The following is a 27,805-nucleotide window of genomic DNA, read 5'->3' as shown; positions in this document are numbered from 1 at the left end:
GAAAAGAGTCTGCAAAAATACAGTATTGTAGAAATACAGATTTGTCCTAAGGCCTCAAAAAAAAGAAAATAATCCTTGCTCAAAACAGAGTTAATAGTAATAAACATCAGCTCAAGTAAACATGAGCAAAATAAATAAGACATAAGTAAAAAAATTGAGTTGGTTAGAAAGACATTTCACAGATGTGTATGACAGTCAAATATGCCCTAAATATCTATACACCCAATATATCCTATTATTATCAAACAATATTAAATTTATGACAGAGCTAAAAATTGAAGTATATATTTTGTACTATACCCTTTTCCAAGCCAAACATTACAGTATTAGTACTGAAGCTAATTTTAGGACTACTTTTTCTAGTAATGAATTATACAATGAAACACCTATAGTACTAAAAAGTGAATTCCAGAATTTAAAAGCAAACCACCATGTAAAACACAATCAAGTAAATAGGACTTTATTTGCCAACAAAACCTGTAATAAGAAAGTGAAAAGTTTAAATATACAAAATACAAAAGAATACCAGGAAAAAAATCACAGATAGAAAACATAACAAAACCAGCTGGTGTGGCTCAGTGGATGAGCATGGATTCTTGGTCAGGGCACATGTCCAGTTTGCAGCCTCAGTCCCCAGTGGGGGGCCTGCAAGAGGCAGCCTATCAATGATTCTCATTACTGATATTTCTATCTCTTTCCCTCTCCCTTCCTCTCTGAAATCAATAAAAATATATTAAAAAACATACATAACAATTTGAATATTAGAGTACAAATACAGGCCCAACAGCATGATTGAGGACAAACATGTAACAGTAAAAATATATATAATAATAATAATAATAATAATAATAATAATAATAATAATAATTTATGCCCTAGCCAGTTTGCTCAGTGAATAGAGCATTGGCCTGCAGATCAGACCAAGGATCCTGGGTTTGATTACAGTCAAGGTCATGTACCTAAGTTTGATTGCAGGTTCCTCCCACTTCCAGGCCCCGGTGTGGGGGCAGAGGAGGGGGAAGGAGGGAACCAATGGATGTGTTTCTCTCACATTGATATTTCTCTCCCTCTCCCTCTCCCTCTTTCCCTTTCTCTTTTACTCTCTCTAAAATGCAATGTACAAATATCCTTGGGTGAAAATTTAAAAAAAAAAAGAAGAAGTTACAAGTTGAGTACCACAAAGCAAGATGAAAGAGTCGCAGGTCTTGATGACTTCAGATAAACCATGCCAACCCTGGGCAGACAACCTGAATGTATCTGATGCTCTATTATTTTGCTATATTACATCAGTTATAATTATACAAAATTGAATAAAATCAACTACAATGATGAATCAAAAATGAAGCTTTCATTGATATTGAATTAACATATAATAATGTCAACTTCCATTTTCCTTAAAAATAATAGCCTGGTAGGCTAATCACTTAACATTATAAAATAAATATTACCTGATATTAACATTAAGGAATTAAGAAGTACAAATTAGCAGTCAAAAAATAGTCACAGGGGTGTAAAAGTACAGCACAGGGAATATAGACAGTAATATTGTGATAACTATATATAGTGTTAGGTGGGTGCAAGACATAAGATCACTTCATAAGTTGTATATATATAACTTACATATATATGTTTCACTCACATTTATATTTCTCTCCTTCTCCCTTTTTCCCTTTCTCTTTTACTCTCTCTAAAATGCAATGGACAAATATCCTTGGGTGAAAATTAAAAAAAACTTGACATTATCCTATGTAATAAAAGGGTAATATGCAAATTGACCCTAACAGCAGAAAGACTGGGAATGACTGGTCACTATGACACACACTGACCACCAGGGGGCAGACGCTAAATGCAGGAGCTGCCCCCTGGTGGTCGGTGTGCTCCCACAGGGGGAGCTCTGCTCAGCCACAGGCCAGGCTGATGACTGCCAGCACAGCAGTGGTAGCAGGAGCCTCTCCTGCCTCTTCAGCAGCACTAAGGATGTCCGACTGCAGCTTAGGCCTTCTCCCCGCTGGCAAGTGGACATCTCCCGAGGGCTCCTGGGCTGCCAGTTGATGTCTGACTTCCAGCCCAATCCCCCGGGGAGCAGGCCTAAGCCAGCAGGTGGACATCCCCCGAGGAATCCTAGACTGCAAGAGCGCATAGGCTGGGCTGAGGGACCCTCGTGACTGCACAAATTTTTGTGCACCGGGCCTCTAGTATATATATATATATAATGTCAAACTACTGTGCTGTACACCTGAAACTAATATAATATTGAATGTTAACTATAATTGAGAAATTTCAAAAATAAAAAGAAAAAATTAAGAAAATGATATTTGAAATTGAATTATATACTTAAGAACAACTGAAAAAATCAAAATAAAGAAATACTTATAGAGATATGAACAATTAACAGGTTTCTTAGCGCATATACCAGTATTGTCACAATACTGTTTTTCAAAACAGATGTAATCAAGGGCTGCACTAACACTGGACAGTGAAATAAGGTGCTGGAAGCTGGTACAATCTAACTCCATCTGGCTGATGAGCATGTTGAATTTGTGGAGCTATATGAACAGATCCCATGGTGCAAGTGAGAGCTGATGTCACGATTTAAAAGTAATTCTTATAGTTGGGCTCAAAACTAGGTTTAATTGCCTTCTACCAGATTTGGAACTGTGCAAGGCCCATGAGATTTCAGCAAATTACAGACATGAAAAAATGAACACATAGAAACTGACTTGATAAGAATTTATGATGGGGTGTGAGCCAGTTCAATTGTGGACCTTGTCATGATTCAGTAGTGAGATATATATGCTTGGACACAAGGTGCCAACTAAATTTATATTTGAAATGTGAAACAAAAGAAAATAGTAATTGGCTAAGGAGATTCATTTTATTATACTGACAATTATATGTCATTCTATTCTTTTTTTCTTTTTCACTTCGCAAAAATGCACGATGAATACATTTGCATGTGATAAAGAAAATGTGAGTTGCAATAATGTCGCCAGTTGAATTGTGCTTAGATCAAAAGTGAAAAAATAACATGTTTAATCTCATCCTGAGTCCACTTAATGAGAAAGCTGGCAGGTAGACATATTTTGTCTAAAGATTTACCAGTGACATTTTGGAATATCTACTAACTACTCAACTTACAAATTAATTGAGAATGAGGAATCTGTCAAAATAGGGGTTTCTAGAGATTTAAAATAAAAAGAGAGGTATGGATTTTTTAAATATATGATTTCATGTTATCTGCTAAGTCAACTATTCAAAGAGAAATGAATATACTTTCATTTGCATAGTCTCAAGGACCACTTCAAAGTCAATTTGATAGGTTGACAATAGTCTATGGCATGTTTGGACCCCATATACTTGTCATTTCATAACAGGACACCAGTGAATTATTCTTTTCTTAAATTCTGACATCAGAATTCACACTTCACATATACGCGTCATTTAGGGGGTGACACTTCCATCCATATGTCATAATGGCATAATGCCCAAATTCTTGATCAGTTGAAGTATTTCTCCAGTGTTTAAATAATGATTTTTCATGATTTTCAATTTTTCAAGTGATTTTAGTGCTCACAAATTTGACAACCAGCTCCTTCAAAAATTCAAATATTCTCGTAATAAGTACAGGGAACAATGTGTCAACATGTACATGCCTTTTATTTTTCAAATATGGTCACAGTTTATATAATTTTAACAGTGATACTCCACCTTCTCCTTTTGATAAAATTACTCAAAAAAGAAGCAGCAGTATTCACAAAGTGAGGATTGATCCTGTTTCCTATGTACCTTCCCCTAGGGAAACAGAATGGAACAACTGATTCAAGAGATTACTTGGCAGTCTTTGACATATCTCCATAAATAATAAGAAGCATCTAACACATGTAGGCAGAACTGTTCTTATGAGATTCAAAGAAACTGCTTGTTCTGAAATTATTTTTTTAAAAACTCACTCTACACATCTGCATTCATTTTTAGGTGGGTAATTACAGTGGGGAAAGGTTCAGTGAGGAGAAATAAAAGCAATGTATTTTGTTAAATCCTTGAATATTTAAAAATATGCTAAAATCTTGTTCTCCATGTGAGATAGTAAGTCTTGTCTGATACAGGCATTTCTCTAATAAATACAAGTTTTCTTTTCTATGAATGGTACATTTTTTAATGTGCTGTGAATTATTTCAGTATATGTGGGTAACATTGCGTAATACAATACAACAATGTACTATTTTATTTCATAGTATAGCCTTGTTACTTCTTAATGGATGGGCTTAGTATTATTGTACTCAGTGCTGCCCAGCCGTGCCAAAGGAGCTTGTATCACACCCCCACAGCAGGTGGCAGAGAGGAGACCCAGAGAAACGGCAGCCCCTTGGTGTTGAAATGGATGACCTTGTTTTCTTGTTCACCAGGAAGTGGTGGGAGATCATCACTAATTTTAGCTCATATTTTTTAACTTCTACTTTAAGTTTCTTCTTGACACATCTTGAGATTATATGAATTATTATATCAGCAGGTATTAGGTACTGAAGCATGCAATTTCATGCAGGGAAAAAATCAAGCAGTTGAACCATTAAAATTAATGCAAATAGTTTGTTTCTATGTAAGAAGAAAAAGAGGGGTAATCTTGAGAAAGAATTAGATATAGCAGACCAGAATTGTTTGAAATCTACACTTAAACTTATTCATTGTTTTAATCAAAAGTAATTACATTGCTTTTCAATATTAATTTCTGTATCATATGTATAAATTCATTATAAATTGGCTATGAAAAGAACAGTCCAAATATCTAAATTTACTTTTCATTTCCTATCAATACAAGGTTTGTTTACAACCTGTTTTGCAGCAGGCCAACAGGCACTTTTGAAATCCATTTTTTACGCTTGCGATTCTGTGTTTTTAATAATGCAACCCACACCAACCAGAGAGAAATGCATTAAAGATTCCTGGAAGCACATTTCACTTCCTCTTGAACACTTGCTAGAATGAGATCTAATCCACAGACACAAAGGACTTCTGTACATCTAACCTAAAGCATTATGGCCCTTACTTCAGGAACTTTTCTTGGTGGTGGTTAAAAATGTCTGTATTCATCATAAAACATATTAAATCATCTTTCATATCACTAAGAATCTTCTCACCAGACATCTTTTGTAGTTTTTACATACTAACGTTGTTTATTTTTCTCAAACTCGATGTTCCCAATTTCCTCCTTATGTTATATTATCACATAACATGAAAATGCACAAATTGTGGATTTCCAGTGTAAGCTGTTTATACTTTGTTTAGTTGGAATTTATTTTTCATGTGATACTAAATACCTGGGTTCTAATTTAGCTATATGACCCTGCAGAAATCTTCAGCCTTTCCAATTCTCAGTATCCTCCTATGAAATGAAGATAATAGCCTCTGTCCTTTTCTCAAACTCAAGTAAACCACTTTACAAATGTCTGAGCATATTTCGGTTCAGGAATTGCTGTGGTACAGACCTCCAAAGGTGCACATATAAGTTACAGAGTACATTCACAAACATGTGGTTGAGTTTCATCAGCATCTGATTATAGAAACCAAAGTCACTAAATATTTTTGCAAATACCAATTTTTCACATTTGTAATAATTTTGGTGGTGGCTTTATGAGCCCTTATTAAATACATGAATCAGCTAGTATTATGAAGTGTTTTAAAATGCATAGCATCAGGATTGTCTCTGAGCCTAAAACAACACAAAGGAGAATGCTGAGCATAACTGAAGAGTATACAGCCTCTTCCTAGTATGAGCTGATGTTATTGTTCACTGCTTGCTTTCCATTGACGGCAAAATAAGTATCTGCAGCAGATAAGATCACAAGCTGGTTAATATCACAAGCCTGTCCTTGCTGCTAATATGATCTTATCAGTCACTGACTAATCACTTTCTAGGGAGGAGTATCAGTGCATGCTCGCTCTCTCTCTTTTATTTGTTTTAACAGATCCTAAGGTGAGAAGCAAATACTACACACAGCAATATTAAAATAAGCTTTTTCTTTTTCTTTGTTAATTTTTTTTTTTTGCTCAGAGAGCTTGTGTTTACCTCATGGGACTATTGCCAAAGGCAGAGGTTTAATTCCATGTGCTGAAATATATCATCATGTTTTGGCATAATTGCATTTCTAATGGGCTCTCAGAGAAAGGAATGCATAAGTGCCAATTACAGCATGTTACAAATAAAGCATTATTATGTGTTCTGGAACGATCTGCATAATGGCAATATAGTCATATTATATTATGTTCAGTTATTTCTATCTCCTTGATTTGAATGTTTTTGTCAACAAATGATTTCTTAAGGAATGCCCCAAGTGTGATTTGAATTCTATAAAGATAATGCTTTGTCAATGATGTATGTAAAATAAAGTATATAAAATTAGATAGATAATCACACAAATACATATATTGATATCCATATATAGCTATAGATATAGATAGATAATCCATATACAGATAGATATACATACGCATATATATATATTACTAATCAGAAGATAACTATGAATAATTAGGCCCAGGCTAGTTGAAGTTGATATATGAGACATGAGAAAGTCATAGCAACCAAACATGCTCAAAGCAAATATCACAAATGATAATTCAAAAAGAAATGTAAAGCTGTAACCGGTTTGGCTCAGTGGATAGAACGTCGGCCTGTGGACTGAAGGGTCCCAGGTTTGATTCTGGTCAAGGGCATGTACCTTGGTTGCAGTCACATCCCCAGTAGGGGGTGTGAAGGAGGCAGCTGATCGATGTTTCTCTCTCATCGATGTTTCTAACTCTCTATCTCTCTCCCTTCCTCTCTGTAAAAAAAAAATCAATAAAATATATTTTAAAAAAAAGAAATGTAAAAATAAGGACAAGTGATCACATCGTTGTTTAAGTTTATGAATTTTTGTTTATGTTTTTGTCTTGTTTGTTCATGTGTTACTTGCAATTTTATACTCCACATAGAAGGGAAATCAAGGGTTACCAGAGGGAAGGGGTGCATAGGTGGAAGTAGTAAAGGATAAATGGTGTTGAATATATTGTAACCGAAGGAGATTTGACTTTAACTGGTGAACACACAATGTAATATGCAAATGATGTATTATAGAATTGTACAGTTGAAACCTGTATAATTTTATTAACCAATGTCACCTCAATAAATTTAATAAAATAAACAATTAGACACAAGCACCAAAATTAAATATAAACTGTTTTTAATGTTTGAAAGACTTATTGATATAATGCTATAGGTGAAAACATATATTACTTATTTTCTTCATGTCAAAATATCTTAAGAATCAGTCTCTTTTCTTTTTAGAAAGAATTTGTCGTTTATTATAGGTCATAGAATGAGGAGATATTTTCCTTAAATTTTGAGATTTTAGGCTTCTTACAAAATATAGCTGTTCAGTAGGTGAGTTAATCATATACTCATGTATCCATACTCACATACATGCCTGTACAGAGAAGTCACAGTTAAATATTTGGAGGGTTTTTACCTCTGACTAAAGCAGCAGTTCTCAACCTGTGGGTCACGACCCCTTTGGCAGTTGAACGACCTTTTCACAGGGGTCGCCAAAGACCATCCTGCATATCAGATATTTACATTAGGGTTCATAACAGTAGCAACATTACAGTTATGAAGTAGTAACGAAAATAATTTTGTGGTTGGGTCACAACATGAAGAATTGTATTTAAAGGGCCAGAAGCTTGAGAACCACTGGACTAAAGCAAAGAGGGTGGCTGTTTCACTTTTGTATTAATATAAATAACAATTCCCAAAGAAATTCAATTTACAGGTCTCAGGTCCTCAGCCATTCCAGCCTCTCCAATTGCCCCAGATCTTGTTTCTTTCTTTCTTTAATCATCAGTTCTCATTTACCAAAGTTTATTTCTGAATTGAGTTTGATTTTGAGGAGATTTTTTTTCATTTTTAAAATATATTGTTATTGTTGTTAGTAGTACATCTACCTCCCATTTTATCCCCTTTCCCCTCTCCTCCCAACAACAGCACCTTCACCCCAATGTCAACCTCTGGGAACATGTAGAATATTTTCTGATTCTGATATACATGACAAGTCACAAAGAATTTTCTTCACTTTAGTTTTTACCAAGTTGGAAACTATTTGACAATATGGCAGCACTCAGACCTGGGATACAGAATTGAAACTCACAGACACAGACATTACGATGGTTACCAGCGGGAAGTGGAGTCAGGGAGTAGTAAAGGGCCAAGGGGGTCAAATACGTGGTGATGGAAGATGACTTTGAAAGGAGTTTTAGGGATAAAATAGGCAGGTTTAGGGAGGTTTAGGAATAAAGAGGGCCCATGGGGGAGGACTGCATAGGTAAAGTCTTGGAGCTGCCAAAAGAATACATTTACCGAGAAGAAGAAAAAAGGTGTCACAGGATAAGGGGAGTGGAAGACATCCATTCACAGAAGATATGGAAAAGACAGGGTATGGGGAGGAAAAGGAAACAAACTCTCAAAGACCGTAGAGAAATGCCCACAAATGGGAGAAAGAGGAAAACAGATTTTTCACAGGAGATAGAGAATTCCACCACTGAAGGGGGAGAGGAAGAGGTGGGCACCACGTGGATTTTGAGCTTCGAGGCTCATATTCTACCAATTGGAAGGCAGTATGAAGAGACAGATAACTGCAGCCTTATAAACCTTAGAAAAGGAGCTTAGGGGGTTACCCTTGGACGCCCTCCCTACATGGGAGTCTGTACTGTTTCAAATAAATTTCCACCCTTTTCATCTACCACCTTTTGTCCAGGGCTTTATTCTTCGAATCCATCTGGACAAGAACCCGGGAAGAAATCACCCTGGCATCCTGCTCAGGAAAAACCACCCAACTCAACGTGACTTTCAGTGCTGGGCACATAAGACAATATATAGATCATGCATCATGGAAATGTACACTTGAAACTTATATAATCTTACTAAATAATGTCACCCCAATAAAATAATTTTTAAAATATTTAAAATATAAAATAAATACACTCATATTTAACACAGATGTAAAAGGTGATGGTGAGAGTCAGTGTTAGACCAGAAATATTTCCTGTTTCTCTTTTCTTAAATGTTTTATCCATATTTGCCAAAATTGACAAATGTGAAATATTTCAACTTATTCAGCTGGAAAACAAAGAAAGAACCAATAGGTTCAATTTTGAGAAAATTTCTGAAAAATAATTAGAGGTAATAATATATAAATATTATTCACAATAAAAACAAACAACAGCAATAATACAAATCCTCTTTTGATCCCTTATTTTTCTTCAGCTACTATCTCATTTGTTAGTTGTGTTTTCTATGTAAAATATATTAAACTCTCCAGTCATGGGCGCTATATCACTGCAATCTCCAGAGCCCTGGCAGCCAGTTTCCTTAATTCTGAATCAATCGCTACACCACACTGAGTATACTGAAGCAAAGTCATTGTCAAACAGTAACTCCTATGTGCTTCAGAGAACCTACAGCTTCTTTGACTATCCTGGGCATAGTTAACTTGAGACAGCAATATCAGGAAGTCTGTTGAAGTGCTCACCACTGAAAATATATGTGGAGGATATTTACCATTGTAATTAATTTTGTTTTATTTCATGTAAGTTCTGTTTTCTAGTTTATTTAGGTCTTTGATGCAGGCTTATCCCATTTAGAGTTGTATTGATCTTATAAATAGCTATATATGTAATTTTGCTTTAAATTACTTTTAAATTTATAGTTGTATCTCTGAGTATTTTTGAGACCAGTGAGGGTATTTTCAGTTCTTATTTTTAAAATGAATTCAGAAAGTTAGCAGAGTTGATGATTATTACAGCTCCAGATTAATTTTGAACAGTCAACTCTAAACTAGAGAAAGCATCACAATACCAAAAAAAAAAAAAAGTAATAGCATATTATAGTACAGAAAGCTAATTTCCTGTTGCTGTTGCAGATTCACTCACTAGAAATGTCAGGACAATCTTATTTCAAAATTTTAACACGGTGGTGGAGAGCTGTTATAATAGAGCAAGTATTTATGATAATTAGGTTTTGCTGAATAATGTGGTTCTTCAAAGATGATAGTTGTGGATATTGATTTTCCAAATGGACTGAGTCATTGATTGAACACAATTTGAAGAGGAACCAAATTAGTCTCTTGAATTTACCTGGGGCTGCTACTGCGGGAATACATTATCTGAGGAATCCCATAGCTATGTTTAATAGGTCAAGGACTCCCCCTGTCTGTTGGTTCACTTGTGGAATCATTTCTTAGTTAATAATGTTTACCTGTAAAACCATAGGTGACTCCAAGGAGTTGCTTAGTGATTGATTTTTTCTTTGCTAAGATAAACAAATTCCGAAATTGAACTAAGAATGCTAAGCTTGTTTATTCATACAAGGAAATAAGGAAGTTGGATGATGCAAATATAAGCTATTATTGAGAGGTAAGATTAAAAGATTTCTATAGAGATAGCTGGCAAAACAGTTAAACATATAAATATTGCTGAGGGAGAAGACAATGGAAAATACTTTGATATGAAAAACAGTAGATTATTCTGTAATTACCGTTAGGTAAAAAAAGCCCTCATCCACTAGAACTAGAACAAATGCAGTCATGTTAGCAAATCAGTATATTTCTAACATTCTAACCTTTTTTAAAATAGTTTAGTCTTTCTGAAATTTGAATATCAAACATTCAGTGTGCATATTTAATATGGGATATTTCTATATTTTGTGTTACTATATTTATAATATACTTTGTAATTAATAAGAAAAACACAAAATTATATGAAAATATCATTAAAAATTGAATTGTGAATTATTTATAGGATGCTAAAGGGTCAAAGAATAAGATATGTTAAATACTAATATTTTTAAGTGCATCTAACAATAAAAAACAAAGATAAATTTAAATATTTCTTTCTAGTATGCCTGTCTGATATATTTCAAGTTGTTTTTCTCCATCTATTAGGGGTATCAAAAAAATCTCAAGCTAGAAAGACATGTGCATGTCTTTATACTATTATTCCAAAATTACAAATATATGCATACTTACACTATACACATAGTATATACATTTTAAATATTGTATTGAGTGCATTCTAATATACTTTTTTATATTTAGTATATGTGAAATTTTAGTCAATGACACCTTAAAATAACAAATAGCAACATTGTTTTATGGTAAATAATATGAGTATGATATTTTGTCTTCACTACATTGAATATATTTAATTATTTTCTTTCTACTAGTTTTTATTGATATTTATGAGAGACTTCAATCATTCATTTTAATCTATCTTTTAACTCTGGTACATGTTATATTTCATTTTACTTTATGGTTCATATGGTGAAGTTTCAATTATTACATGTCTACAAAAAGTTACATATTTATTTATACTTCATAGCACAAAGGCATACACACATACATATATACAGATACACAGATTTATATATTTTTTTAAATCTAGGAACACATACTTTTTTCAGTTTTGAATAACTCTTAAATATTGGGCAATCAAATATCATTTCTTTGTCAATTCCATCATTTTAGTATTTTGCAACTGTTATGTTTGAAAGACAATTTGGAAATTCCTTAGAAAATTGAACATACACTTACTACATGATTCATTAGGTAAATTCTTGGTAATTACTCACAAAATTACAAGCTTACATCAGTTCAAAAACCTGTACATGGATATCAATATCAGTTTTTTCACAATTGCCAAAAGTTGGAATAAACCAAAATGTCCTTAAGTAGGTAAATGGATAAATAAATTGTGGTACATCCAGACAATGGACTATTATGCAGTGCTAAAAAGAAATAAAGTATCAAGTCATGAAAAATATGGAGGAAGCTTAAATGCATATTATTAAGTGAAAGAAGCCATCTGAAAAAGCTACATATTATATGAAATCAATTATATGACATTCTTAAAAAGATAAAACTATGGAGACAGTAAAAAGATCTATAGTTGCTATGGGTTAAGGAAGCATTGAGGGGAGGGGTGAATAGGTGATTATAAATCTTTGAAAAGAAATGAAAATATATTAACAATAGCATATATTATATACAATGCAATAATATATGAGACTATTTCATGACCTTAGTGACAGAAACACAAAGTCCTAGCTAAGGAAATAGTAATAAATATATTATAGTATATTATAGTCTTTAATTAAGCAATAACATATACCATCAAGCCTTTCAAAATTCACACCATCTGATGACCCCCAAATATTGATCACTCTCACAGAGCTACATAACCAACAGTTTACAGGTCATCTACAAAGGAATATCACATCCCTCCAACTGCTAACCTATATAAAGTAAAAATAATCTCCATGACAGTGCTTTGAATATTGCTGCATGGGTGATGGGGCATGTTTGCTGGTAAAGAGAAGAGAGGGTTTGAATAAGTAGAAGTACCAATTCATTATAGAAAGGTACAACAATGAGTAAATGTGGAAGTTTATTGTTGTTTGTACTTATGATATTGTTGTTGCTTTCTGTTTGTTAAATTTTGATTTGGGTAAAAGGAAAAGTCCTTTGAAGGCCATAAATAGGTAATGAGGTCTCATGATAACAATCCCCACCAAAAATTGAGGAGAAAATTATGTAGACATTGAATAGTAAATATTCGATAGCAGAATAGGTTTAGATTTTATGATCATGGAAAAGCCACTGAGGTTTTTCAACAATCATAGCATATGAAGAAAATTAAGATTTTGGAGTAAATATGGGCAAATAACCTCTTTAAATCTCTATTTCTTATATTCCAAAATGAGGAGAAATAATAACTGTGACAATGGACAATAAGGAATAAATGTGATGTCATTAAGAGCTAGTTGGAAAGCATAGAAAAATGGGATAAATAGGAAGAATAGCAAGAGAAAATGAAAAAAGAAAGATATGAAAAAGGAATAATGAATAATAATAAAGAGCAAAGGGAAGCAATGCGAAAAGAGTGAGAAGGAACAAGAGAAAAGGAGGAAAGACAAGATGAAGGACTCATGTAATGAGGACATGATAAATTCAAATTTTAAATTTTATGATGATGGCAGAATATGTAAATCAAATGTCTAACAGGTATTTATGGGACTGGAGATGAGGAAATATTTCAGCTCTGGACATGTATACATGAGCATTATCCTTGTAAAGATGACAAGACCTAAAAATAATGTGATTTTAGAAGGAGAGATTATTTATAAGGAAAAGGGAAAGATCAAAGGGGAAAATGAGGGGGGGAAATGAGAGGAAAAATGGGGGAGGAAGAAAGCAGTGAGGACTGAGAATAATCTAGAATGTCATTTTTAATGATGCCCAAAAGAAAACATATATAAGTTGAAATATATGTAATATTTCTCACTATTAAATACTGTGTAGTAAAGGAAAAGGTATTTATGAGATGCTTATAAACCAAGAAAGTGCAGTTTTATTAGCATAGTAAAGTAATGGTTCAGAAGCAAATTGCAAGAAATTTTTATTAGAATGGATGTGAGAATATGGGAAAAATAGAGTGTGTGATCATCTTTTAAGAAGTCAAACAATTAAAGGAAACAAGTTTGAATGAAAATATAAATATAACTTCAGGTGTACATGATTAAAAAAATAGTGTCAATGAGAACAGGACATTATTTGAGCAAAAGTAATGGAAAGGGTAGAAATAAGAAACTACAGATAATGAGGAATGGCTGGTGGGTAGATGACTGATGAAGTGATTTTTTTTGAAGGAGACAAGAAGAAACAAAAGGAGAACAGGTAGAGAATTCACAATTGAAAAAGCATAAAAGGTATTTCTAGGCCTAGAAGATTTACACCTGTGCTTGGCCCACCGGCTTCTAAGTATATAGCATGATGGTCAAAGAACATGTTTTGTTGCTTAATTACTAAGAGAAAGCACTTTTGGCTTTTCTGTACCAAGCCTAACGAGAACCTCTTTATAATTTTTTTCCCTCTCTGGTAGAAAATATTAACATTTTATTGTACTTGTAAAGAAAAAAGACACCAGAAGATTTTAAAAGAATCCCCAACATTCAGGCTAGTTCCTATAATTTTAACGCTTTAATAAATTTCATAGTTAGATTATTCACTATCTCAATCCAAAGAGAGGTCTACGTGTCAGGTAAAATAAATTTTCTCAAGAGAAAATGAAGTCCCTCTGAAGCTGTCCTAACACTCCGTAGGAAGATAACAATCAATAACATGCACTTGCTATCTTTCCCAGGAGAAGAACAGGATGGTTTGAAAAGGATTTCTCATTTATTGTCCAGTATTCTCATTTACTGTACAGTATCACTGAAAATTCATCAAGTTAGCTCAACTGAAAATAAATAAATAAATTTCAAAATCCACATTGTTCATTCTCTTTCCTATTACATCTATCTTGGAGAAGAAAGACATTAAATTTATTGGGGTGACATTGGTCAACAATATCATATAGGTTTCAGATGTAGGCTTCTATGTTACAAGATCTGTATATTGCACTGTGTAGGGAAGTGCAAGTCAAAACTACAATGAGATGCCATCTCACACCTGTTTGAGTCGCCTTTATCGACAAGACAAGCAATAATAAATGTTAGAAAGGTTGTGGAAAAAAAGGGAACCCTCACTCACTGCCAGTGGGACTATAGACTGGTACAACCACTATGGAAAGCAGTCTGGTAAGTCCTCAAAAAATTAAGACTAGAGCTACCATACAACCCAGCAATCTTGGGTATATACCCGAAAAACTCAAAATCATGCATATGCAAAGATATATGCACCCTTATGTTCATTAAAATCATCTTTTTAAAGAAATAATAATCCTTCTGCAGCAAGCAATTCCCAATGATTATATTACACCATTTATTTGTAGTAGTGTAAAATGATTTATAACTTTTTTTTTCCATAAGAAAACCGTAAGATTGTACTCTGCACTAGTCAATTACAGACTGGGTATATACTCCACAGCTATTTCATTGTATTTATATATTGAAGTAGGTGAAGCTTAATTAGAAATATGCATCATATAAATGTTTCAACCAATTTAAATTAGTCACTGGATAGCTTTGAATCTAAGATGAGAGTAGATTTTTAACAAAGAGGAAAAAATATTAATAATGTAACTCTTTGCCAGTAAGCTTGAATTTGAAATGCAATAACTTCCTAAATATAAATTATTTAACTAATTATTCAAATTTAGGAGTGGTTTAATTTTTTATATTTTCCAACAAGAAGTAGCCTGTAATAATAAACAAACTCAGTGGCCACAAAAACATACATATTTACAGGTACATGTTAATGGCTTCATGGCTAAAACTTAATATAATTTTATCTAATAAAATATTTGGGTTTATTTGCTATGACTTAAATTCTGTTAAAACACCAATTTAGTTTAATTTTGCAAGAGCCTTTTCCTTTCATCCCCATTAGTGGGTTATTATTAAATTAAAATATTTAAATTAACTTCAACATTTAAAAAATTGGCAAAAATTCTCAGTATGTAAATATAAACATCAATAGTCAAGATATATCTGGAGACATAATTTCTTAATGAGAATTTGAGCAAAATATTATGTGCAAAGATGTATGCACCCTTACGTTCATTAAAATAACAAAAGCATTTACCCAGTTAACGTCTGGTAATCTCATATTTTACAGGTCTATATTTTAAGAACATCTTTCTTAATGTTGGTATATAACTACTTTTTCTCCTTTTGTACTTCTTTACACTAAAATTTCTTTACTCGGCTATTTGATTCGAACATCTTAATTTAACATACATAGTGAAGATTTTCTGACAAAACAACTTTTAAAATGTATTTTACTCTTCTGATTTGTGGCCTCCTTTCTTTGAAAATTGGTTAATTCTAATTAACTCAGCGGGTGGGACTCCATGTGAATGAACTAAAAATATAATTTTATTTCATGTTCCAAAAGAGATATAAAGCCATTAATTTGTGTGACATGTAAGCTAAACATTTTGCTATTTTCCACCTCACTAAATCTCAGACCAGCATTTCTCAGGCTAATATTTTATTCCAAAAATAAAAAATAAAAAAAAGAACAGACTTTGCCCTAGCCAGTTTGGCTCAATGGATAGAGCGTCTGCCTGCGGACTGAAGGGTCCCAGGTTTGATTCTGGTCAAGGGCACATGCCCAGGTTGCGGGCTCGATCCCAAGTGGGGGGCCTGCAGGAAGCAGCCGATCAGTGATTCTCTCTCATCATTGATGTTTCTAATTCTCTCTCCCTCTTCCTTCCTCTCTAAAATCAATAAAAAAAGAAAGAACAGACTTTAATCATAGCTTCTTCACTGTTGAATACTTCATATTATTTAACATTATAAAAAACATCTCTAAAGATATCTAAATATAGATTTCAGCATTTACTAACTTCTATTTTGTCTTGGTTTATATATTAGAACTGGTTATATGTTATACTGTATGACTAACTCCATTAATTGGAAAAATGGTAGGGGAATCACAAAATGACTTAATATTTGCTCAATTATATTGTTTTGAATGAGTAACATACCAAATAATTTGGGTAAGAGAGCAATATCCAAAATTACACAGTGAATTCTGGGAATGAGACTCAGTGATGGAAGGTCTCCAGACATAACTGAAAGTCAGATGAGGACAAGTAGTAGAGTCTCTAATCTCCAATTGATTAATATCTTAAAGGAGGATTTGAAAATTACATTTTCAAATTTATCTTTTGAGTTACTAGAATCAGGAAAAACAGAAGGATACTGTTTAATAATATATGGATAATATATAAATTAGAGTTATTTATTTCATGAGGGTTTGTAAGACTTTCACATAGATCTTTCTAATAGTCAGTTATATATATATGTATATATATATAAAGTTTTAAAAACTAGTTATAGTTGAAAAAACAGTTTATACAAAGATTTAGTTGTATGATGATACTTCAATGTAAGTTCAATATTTTTCTAGAGATAACAATTAGGGAAAAAAGGAGATGAAGAGTTAGGGACACATTGATAAGAATATTAAAGAGAAAAATAATCAGAACCAATGAAAAATATATGTATAAAGGTAGAAGACAAAATCTATTAGTGGCCATGATGATTAATTTTATGTGTTATCTTGACAAGACTCTGGTGATCCATTGATTTGTTAAACATCAGCCTACATGTTGCAGTGAAGGTATGTTTTAGATGTAATTAACATTTATAACCAGCAGGCTTTAAATAAAGCAGATTGCCTTCCATAATATGTGTGGGATTCATGCTATCAGTTGTAAACCTTAAGAGTAAAGACTTCTGCTTCTTGAACCTCATAATAGATCTCAATGTATTGACAAGGATCTCTACATCTATCCCTACATCTATCACATTTTTTTTTTAAATCCTCACCTGAGGATATTTTTTTCATTAAGAGAGTGAAAGGGAAGGAGAGAGAGAAATACCGAGGATGTGAAAGAGACACATCGATTGGTTGGCTCCCTCACACGGCCCACTGGGGCTGGGGAACCTACAATGGAGGTATGTTCCCTTGACTGGGAAGCAATCCCTCCACCCTTGGGTCCACAGGCCGAAGCTCCAACCACTGAGCAAACGGGCCAGAGCTATCATCTATTGATCTATCAATATATTTATTGGTTATGTGCCTCTGGATAACCCTGAGTAAAACAGTGGTTAATAACATAGTTTCTTGGTTTGGTGACAAGGGTCTTAGCATAAGCAACTTTATTTTGGGTCTGATGCCTTGTTTTGTTTTTCATCAATGCGTGGAATGTTTTCATGGCATATTAACAGTTTAATAATAAAAATGTCTGTATGTTTGTATAGAAAATGGACTGGAAAGCTAAGTCCACAGATACTCAGAATATTTAGTTATCTCTATATTTTTTACTTTTCTTTTAGTGCTTAATTCATATTTTCTAAGATGTCTAGAATGTTAAAAAGAGTTACTAATGAATAATTAAATATTGCTTGTGTGTATAGAAGAGGAATTTTAGAAGAATATAGTGGTATAAAAAAGGCTAAATGGTTCTTTAATAAAGCTGATTAAGAATTTATAAAGAAAAAATAGAAGTATTACAGGTAGTTGGACAGACATGAGCAGAGCAAAGACGATGTGCCAGGTACAGAAACTCATATGAGGGCAAAAAGCCCCAGATGCCTCAAGGGCAAACCTGCGAAAACAAGAGCCTCATCGCCAGGGTAACCTATCCTCCCCAGCATATCGCTGGTCATGCAGTTGGGATCCCTGTGTTTTCATATCCCTCGTCATGCGGTTTAGACCTCTTGACCTTTTCCTCCCTGAAGATAACATCTAGGCCTCAATTGTATTTCAGCTCCAGGCCCAGAAGAGCAGCAAAACCAGACAAGTGCTGTGGTTGCCATGGCTGCCTCAGCACCAGCTATACTAACTAAGAACCCCCCTGCCTTGGCACCAATCAATCAGTGGAGAGCACGACACTTAAAGAGACACCTGGAAAGCTGATGAATATTCTATTAAATATACTAATGAATATTCTATTGAGTATACTAATGAATATTCTATTGAATACCCTCTAAGACCTCCCCTGAGATTTCCACCTGCAAGAGAGATAAATCCGCCCTGGATGAACCCCCAAGGTATACTCTCCCTATGGGAGAACTCCCTTGCCAATCCCTTCCCACCTTCTTCCCTCTAAGACTTATGTGACCCTATAAGACTCACAACCAGGGTAGCAAGGGGCAGCAGCAGCTTGTCCCAGGCCAATGCCCTGTCTCCCAGGCCCCCCTTTCTCTGACTTCTCGTTAAGCCAAAGCAGCTCAGCCTAGGCCAGTGGTCGGCAAACCACGGCTCGCGAGCCACATGCGGCTCTTTGGCCCCTTGAGTGTGGCTCTCCCACAAAATGCCAACTTCTGCGCATGGGCTACAAAGTTTCAATCGCACTGTACGTGTGTGCCAGCACGTGGTATTTTGTAGAAGAGCCACACTGAAGGGGCCAAAGAGTCGCATGTGGCTCACGAGCCGTGGTTTGCCGACTACGGCCCTAGGCTCTCCTGTTACCACTTCTATGCCCTTCCTCATCTCACTGTCCTAAGTATATTTTCTTTGTAGCCAATAAATTTTTACTTACTTTGCTACAGTTTGTCTCTTGACTGAAATATTTCCTTTGAGAAGACAAGAACCGAGGTCTCATTATATCATTGGTAACTGAAGCATCAGATGAGGGTGGTTAAAAAAATGACTGTACATGCAGGTGAATTTGTAGATCTGTAAGGAGTTTCATATTTGTGGTTTTCATTTTCTCTGTGTATTATGAAGTGAGTATTTAAAGAGCATGGAGACATTTTAGGCCATAAAGACTGATTCAAAATTCTCTTCTTCCTAGTGACTATAGAGAAACAACCTGGTGGGAAAAGGGCACAGGATAAGAGGTAATATTTATTTATTTTTTAAAATATATTCTATTGATTTTTTTTTTTTACAGAGAGGAAGGGAGAGAGATAGAGAGTTAAAAACTTTGATGAGAGAGAAACATCGATCAGCTGCCTCCTGCACACTCCCTACTGGATATGTGCCCGCAACCAAGGTACATGCCCTTGACCGGAATCGAACCTGGGACCTTTCAGTCCGCAGGCTGATGCTCTATCCACTGAGCCAAACCAATTACAGCAAGAGGTAACATTTAGTTGGCCTACTTGAACACTAAAAATTACATGATAGTAAGTGTGGAAATATAGGGAAAAAGTTATAAAATTTTAAATTCTTTAAGAAGGTCATGAACAGTGGCATTTGACATGACCGATTCAGTAGGAGAAGAGTTAGATAAATAGAGACAAGGTCTTTCAAGAAGAACATTGTAATGCCAAAAATGACATGACCTAAAGGAGGGAAGTTAGAAGGAATGTTCAGGGGAATCATGAAATAATGAATTTGACTGAAGTAGCAGCATAAAAGAAGATAAGAACATTTTATAATCAGTACTAGCTACCTGTATTTTTTACTGCATTTTGTTTTGTCCTGTGTTTACCCTGTACCTCTGAATATTGCAAGGAAAAACAAAAATATTTCAATTACACAGTACAGTAAAAAGTGGATACACAAACAAGCCAATGAGAGCTACAAGTTAATCCCCAAATCTCTTTCAATCATGCACTAAACAGTATTTAACTGTATGTAATCTTACATAATTTTTTAAAAGTATACTTTATTGACTTTTTACAGAGAGGAAGGGAGAGGGATAGTTAGAAACATCGATTAGAGGAAAACATCGATCAGTTGCCTCCTGCACACTCCCTACTGGGGATGTGCCCGCAACCAAGGTACATTCCCTTGACCGGAATCGAACCTGGGACCTTTCAGTCTGCAGGCTGACGCTCTATCCACTGAGCCAAACCTGTTAGGGCCATAATTTTAAACACAATAATAATTCTTACTTCATCAATACTACTGTTAAAACACAAAAGAATAAAATATAGGCACTGTTAAGCAAGAGAAATGCATTTAGAATAAAAAATGTCTTTCCATTTAATATTACTTACAACAATGTTTTATAAAATATTAAATCTGATTTAATAACAGATTAAATCATTGCATGTGAGTTATATAATTTGAGCTTGTTTTACTTAATGTAAAATGGATGGAATAGTGAAAGTAAAAAGCCATATGTTTTTATAATATTCATTTTCTCAGAATTGTTAAATAATATTATCTCTTCATGCTACTATTCACTAAGACTGCTCTCAGGGTGATTTTCCAATTTAATTTGATACTGAAATATATAAACATGTAAGAGACAGTGAAAATAGCTTTGTTCTTATTTCTTGGAGCTGGTTTTATTCTATTTCTAATGCAAAACATTTCTGATCCATGCCCTTGAAATATCCACAGAAACATCATTAGTGTCAAGGCTATCCCTTCTTTCTTTATAATTTATCTTTCCCAACATTATTTTTAATTATTTTTAATTTAGGTCAAGGATAAAGACAGTTCTACATAACCAATGCAAATTTTGGAGTTAAAGAAATGAGACAGGATATTTGTAAATGTATTTTAATAAGATGTACTTAGAACTCAATATATTTAGTCATAAGTTTAAGTATCACAAAGGCAACAGTATAAGAAGTGTAAGTTAAACAATGATTCTTCTTTTATTTCTCTTATCTTTTCTACCTAATGTATTTCAGTAAATTACTTATTCTTATAAAATGTTAGATCACACAAATATGCTGATACCTGCTCTTTAATTAAGTATATATTTGAAATACTGACATATAAAATGCTTATTTTTCCTGTCATTCTTTATTTTTTAATCTGAGTTAAGTAGTATCTGAAAGTAAATGATTCCACTTTTGTCTTCAGGGACTTTATAATGCTTTATATGTCTGTGGAAGTCAGTGACAGTTTTAAATCTGCTGCACTTGTATAAAATCAGTTTATTTTTTCATGGGTTGTAAATTATTAATAAGAACTAATTAAATACTGACAGAATTTATCAATTTGAATTACCAAAATAAGTTAGATTTTATTTGTAAGTGTTCAATTAATTTGATAGTAGCCATGACAAAAATACAATTTCGAGTTTTGTCTGTAGATCGAGTATAAGACTGAACCACGGACAGAAATACGTTGTGGGACCTCAACTGTGCAAAGGGCCCTGCCAATATTAAAAGTTCTCAGGTTCAGGAAAAGATGCTTAGGTTCAGGAAAAGTAGAATGTGAAAAGTCTGTTTTTTGTTTTATTTGTGTGATTTGTTTGTTGATAGCAGAGAAACTATATTTCTGAAGACACTTATGAAATCCAGTGATGAGTTCTTTCTAAAGGACAGAAAGTTTCTTCTAATATCAGGATGTTTAATCAGCAATGAGAGAGTCCTTAGATTAGGACTCTCTCATTGCTGATTAAACATCCTGATATTAGAAGTCCTAATCTAAGGACTCTCTCATTGGGTCTGCAAAACAGGAGCACCAGTAGCAGCACCGACACCTTCCTTGTTTCACAGCTGTGGGGTCCCCGCGCAGCTGGCAGACGCCTCTGGCACTGAGGACTCATTGGAGCCGGCCACCGGCCAGGTGATAGCTACTTTCACATGCTCAGGGTAAAAGGAGGTAAATTAGGCTGTTCAAGATGCGAATGCTGTCTGCAAAACATGGAGTAAAAAATTTGGCTTGGGGCGTGGTGGAATCCATTTGGAGGCTTCCAGGATCGTAAGGGAAGAATGAAATCACCAATGTGGGGACCATCAACAAGGGCGAGTCCACCTTCCAGACGGCGTGGACGTTGGCCCCTCCTGGCAGTGCCTGGAGCACTAGGCGGGCTTGGCCAGCCAGCACATCCAGCTCCCAGGTGGGTCCTTCGGTTTCACCAGAGGAGAGCCCTGGAACTATCCGTTTCTGATCGCCTCTTAGCCTCTTAGAAGTTGGCCTCAGCTTTAGCTTATGCAAAAGCCATGGTCTTTAAACTGTCCCCTTTCACACCGGCCTCTGTGCTATCACTGGCTGAGATGCACAGTGAGACTGGGGTGCCTCTGGCTTCTTCAACGTGGTGCAAGGAGGGGCCTCCATGGGCCAGTTTCTGTGTCAACCTTGGGACATGGCCAAGGTCTCCTTCACCGGAAGTGTGCTCACAGGCATGGAGATCATGGAGATGTCAGCAAAAGCAATCAAACCTGTCACCTTGGAATTCTTAGGCAACTCTCCACGGATCATCTTCTCAGACTGCGGCCTGGAGAGCGCCGTAAGGGGGCGCTGTTGTCCAACTTCCTCACATGAGGCTATGTTTGATGAAATGGCACAAGGGTATTTGTGCAAAAGGAAATTCTTGATAAATTCACAGAACAAGTGGTGAAACAGACCCAGAGTTCAAAAATTGGAGATCCACTTCTGGAAGGTCCCAGGATGGGCCTCCTCATCAACCGACCACACCTGGAGCGAGTCTTTGGGTTTGTTAAACTGGCAAAGGAGCAGGGGGGCTGTGTTGTATGTGTGAGACCTATACTGACCTGAAGATCCCCAATTAAAGGATGCATATTACAGGAGACCTTGCGTATTGACTGACTGCAGAGAGGACAGGACCTGTGTGAAAGAAGAGATCTTCGGGCCAGTTATGTCCCTTCTCTTACTTGATACGGAAGCTGAGGTTCTGGAAAGAGCCAACAACACCCTTTTTAATCGCTGGTGTCTTCACCAGGGACACCACGGGTGCTCACAGAGTGGTGGCCGAGATCCAGCCTGGAAGGGGCTTATCAACAACGATAACGTCAGCCCAGTGGAGTTGCCCAGTGGAGTTGCCCTTCAGTGGGTATAAGAAGTCAGGATTTGGCAGAGAGAATGGTCGTATGACAATTGAGTGTGATTCACAACTAAACACTGTGTGTGGAGATGCGTGTTGTGGAATCTGCTTTTTTTAAAGTGGGTCCTGATCCCTGTGGACAGCTGAGGACTCCTGAGACCGGCAGAGGCAGTGCACTGCATACCGTTGAGTCCGGATTCTGTTGTGTGAGGTCCGAATTTGGATCACCATCACTCTCCATCTTTCAGTCATCTCTTCCCAATTGAAAGGATGAAGTACTTTTAGATTCTAATCAAGAAAGTTGTGATTTTTTGCAAAGCGAAGTACTGTGCAATCCTAAATAGCCAGTTACACTTCTGAAGGCAAGGGACCAGGATTATGACTCATGCCCAGATTGGAACCCCTGGCCGAATTCTCTCTCTAGTTTATTTAGAAGAACTTGTTCCTTTTAGGTTCCTGGTGGATGCATGACAGATGATTTCGTCTCACTGACATGTGATAAGCTCCGGCCCCTTGTCATTCCCCTGAAAAGCTGACAATCAGGGCAGGGAGGGAATTAGATACTGGACAGGTCAGTCCATGTGAACAGCGACTGGCCAGAGAAAGCATTTTGTTTCTACCCAGCAGAGGAAACAGTCCTCCATTTTGAACTCCAGCTTGCTCTCTGTGGCACAACAGTTCCTGTTAAATGTACAATTTATTTGCATGTCACTGCTATATACTAGAATTAATAAATTACACTGCTAATCCACAAAGAAAAGAAAAAAATAGTGCACTATCTACATTGAATGTCTTCAGGGTTCTATAAGTCAATAAACATTTGGGTATAAAGGTTTTGAGCTGTTCTACCATAACAGATCCAGGACTGTGCAGCATAAATAAGCAGCATATTTCAAATACATTACTGTCAGTCATTATATTAAGGATATTCCTAGTTCAAATGGAGGCAGTGCGTTCTTCCCAAAAGAATTTGAATATAAAATCTAAGTTTTTGCCCTAATCGGTTTGGCTCAGTGGATAGAGCGTCGGCCTGCGGACTGAAAAGTCCTAGGTTCAATTCTGGTCAGGGGCATGTACGTTGGTTGCGGGCACATCCCCAGTAGAAGGTGTGCAGGAGGCAGCTGATCGATATTTCTTTCTCACTGATGTTTTTAACGCTCTATCCCTCTCCCGCCCTCTCTGAAAAAGTCAATAAAATATATTTTTTAAAAAAGATCTAAGTTTTTCAGCAGAAAGTTATTACCAGCATAGGTTCTGCTTAATAGGAACTTTCTCATTATGAAACATTATTCCTCCTACATTGCTTCTCCTAATCTTGAATGAGGCCTGTTTGTAAGATTTAGATTGTGCAGTTATACAAATGCGAAAAATTGAATGATTTTGGACAAAGTTATTAAACAGGTTTCTGTTTTCTTTCCCCGTTCATTACTTGCTTTCTATTTCATTACTTCCCCCACTTCTCAAGCTTTCTTGGCATCATTTTCTGTAGACATTAAAATAAAGCAAAATTGCCATCTCTTTATTTTTATTATAGTAGTATAATTAAACAAGCATTCACATGGGGAAAATACCATTTGGCCACGTTCAGGAAAAGTTTCCATAAATATGTGAGGATGATCCATCCCACTGTTATTATTCCTAAATATGTTTTCAGAGGGAATCTAAATTAAAATAGGGCTACCTTGTGAATTAAGGTAGGGCTACCTTGAAACAACACCAAAATATGAGCAATAACAATTTTTCAAGAAACAATTCCACCACAATATTACAGTTCCAAATATTCACTATATATCTAGTAATGGAAAATTTAGTTCTATAGGCCAAACCAGTATGCATTTCTAACAAGCTAACTGAATGCTTACAATGTGCCAAACACTGTTTCATATGTATTAAGTCATTTAATCCTCACAATTATCAGTCAGTACGTAGTTTACATATAGAAATTTGTAAATGATATATAAAACATATAAGCACAGCTGGCTTATTTCAATTACTTAACTCAGTTTAAATTCATAAAAATGGTTACCATTGTTAGGTTGTGATGAATATTTGACACAAAATATTAGTGTGTTTATTTGCAATATTGCAATAAGTATCAGATAATATTGTAAATATATAATGTATGATGAATTAATCTGTGACCATATTTCTCTTTGTGTTGACATAGTTTTAAGTCACCCAACCAACACCTTGGTTAATACTAAGAAGAAAAGAAAAGTTTCACTTCACAGATATCACTGCATCAATACTTATTAAATGCTTAAATCAGAGTATTATGTACAATCCTACAATTTTGTGTACAAAGGTTACGGCATAGTATAGTAAGAATGAAAATGTATAGATCCTTCCATATTCTTTTTGTTTTCATATTCTTTTTTGTAACTATTTTGTAATTCTTTACTGTATAATTGTTTATTGTAATATAGTATTACATATGTCTCCTTTGTCCCCCATTGATCTCTGCTAGGTCATTCCCAACCCCCAGCACATGCACTCACTCCTCCCCCACCCCAGTGTCTGTGCCATTGGTTATGCTTATATGCATGCATACAAGTCCTTTGGTTGATCTCTTACATTTTTTAAAAATATTGTTAGTAATTTCAGAGAGGAAGAGAGAGGGAGAGAGAGAAACATCAATGATGAGAGAGAATCATTGTTCGGCTGCCTCCTGCCTGCCCCACACTGGGGATTGAGCCACAACCTGGGAATGTGTACTAACTGGGAATTGAACTGTGACTTCCTGATTCATAGGTCGATGCTCAACTACTGAGCCACACCGGCTGGGCTGTTATCATATTCTTTTATTCTCAGTCTAGTTTTGCTAAATCTCAATACAATATCCGTCTTCCCTCCACTTAAACTTAGCAGGTCATTCTTATTATTAAGGCCTTCTATTAATTTTTCATTGTTTTCAATATAAAGTGCAAACCGCCTCACATTGTTTACAGTGCTTTTATTCCAATGTATATGTTCCTCATCTCCTATCTAGGAGCAGCACTGGTCAATTTTTTGAAATTTTTTTGAGCCATGCTTACTTTTAATTCTTTCCTACCCACATGGCTGCCTGTGAGCAGCTCCTTTCCCATGTTCAGCTTGTTTCTCTAATATCCTTTACACATCATCAGAGTAAAATTCCTAGGGCCTGTGCTTTACCTGCATGATTTAGTGAAATGTTTACTGATTCACAGAATAGCTTAAGTTCCCCTGTTCTCTGTCTATAAATTTTTGTATTTCCCTGAAAGTGAATATCCTCTTTTACCATAATTTTTGGTATAATGCATTTTTCCTGAGATAGCTTGACACCATCAAGAGGACAGAGCTGACTGATGACTCTTTTCTTCATTCCTGTACTTTCAGGAAAGTGCAGTGTTTGTCTCTTGGTAGGAAAAAAAATGGGATATTTGTAGATCCGATGAATGAAAGTAACATATTTCTCATGTAAACTAGGTTTGTCTATATTTGTGTTCAATTTATCAAGTGGTAAAGCCTCCAGCAGCATTACCTAATATGTGAGGTTATATCCCATGCCAAAGTTTGAATGTAATATAGGAAACATTGAATTACCACTTAGTAGTGGATGAGAGAAAATGAATAGCACATTTATTCTGCAGTACTGCAATGTAAAGCACCAACTGGCACTAAATGACTTCAAGAACTCCATCAACTTCTGCAAATGTCCGAAAGGAATTCAACAAATATATTGCATGCCATCCAAAAGTAAGAGAGCTCTTATGTTCTTACTAAGTATTATTGACCATAGCAAATGGCAATATCTATTGCAAGAGTAGATTATTTATTATATTACTACAATGGACTAACCTGTATTGTCAGAAAAATTACCAGAATTTTTTTTCATCAAATTTATTTGATCTATAAAGTTCTTAACACTATTTGGTTATTATTCTTGCCCCCCAATTTAATAAATTTTTGTGTGTTTTCATTTGTTATTTTAGCCTACGTGTGTTGATTTCAAAAGACAAATGTTACATTCTTCATTTATTGTATAAATGAAGAAAATAATGTGAATTTGAATGTCAAGCAGTCAATGGAAGTGTCAGGAAAAAAACATTTATATCTTTCAACATTTTGCATAGTGACTTATAATTGGGTCATAGCTATAAATAGGATTTTTACTTATTAATTATTAACTAACTATGTCAACCAACTTTATACAGTTAAATAGCCTAAGATGTAAAATTGTCAACCTATTTTCAGTAGCAGGAAAAAAAAATCTTGTGAACTTGTAATTATAACATAAAATTATCAAAATTTCAAGGTCTCATATTAATCACTCTGTACTTGGTTTATAATTTACAGTACCAATAGTGATTGGCTAACAAATATAATTGCCTCTTATGATTCATTTGACATCTCAATGTAATTAAATTCTTCCTCTCTTTTAGACCACTTCTTAAAAAACGCTTATAGTATTTTTTTATTTTCACAATATGAAATTTTGGTTAGGCATATCTCTGTCCAACACAAAACAGGAAATGCTTTTGAGAAGGGATTCAATAAATATTTATGTAATGATGAATGAATGAATGGTCTGTGTGCCTATGCGCATGTG

The 27,805-nt window shown here is 35.0% G+C and overlaps 1 long non-coding RNA gene and 1 pseudogene across 1 annotated transcript in view; both read left to right on the top strand.

Moving 5' to 3' along the window:
• LOC132234419 (4-trimethylaminobutyraldehyde dehydrogenase-like) overlaps positions 1-23,353 on the top strand; it is a 45,304-nt pseudogene extending 21,951 nt beyond the window's left edge.
• LOC132234303 (uncharacterized) overlaps positions 1-27,805 on the top strand; it is an 887,296-nt gene that overhangs the window by 641,488 nt on the left and 218,003 nt on the right. The gene's annotated exons all lie outside the window — the stretch shown is intronic.

The sequence above is a fragment of the Myotis daubentonii genome, chromosome 5 (genome assembly GCF_963259705.1).
Source record: "Myotis daubentonii chromosome 5, mMyoDau2.1, whole genome shotgun sequence".
Taxonomy (NCBI): Eukaryota; Metazoa; Chordata; class Mammalia; order Chiroptera; family Vespertilionidae; genus Myotis; species Myotis daubentonii.
This window is presented reverse-complemented; position numbering and strand designations above follow the sequence as displayed.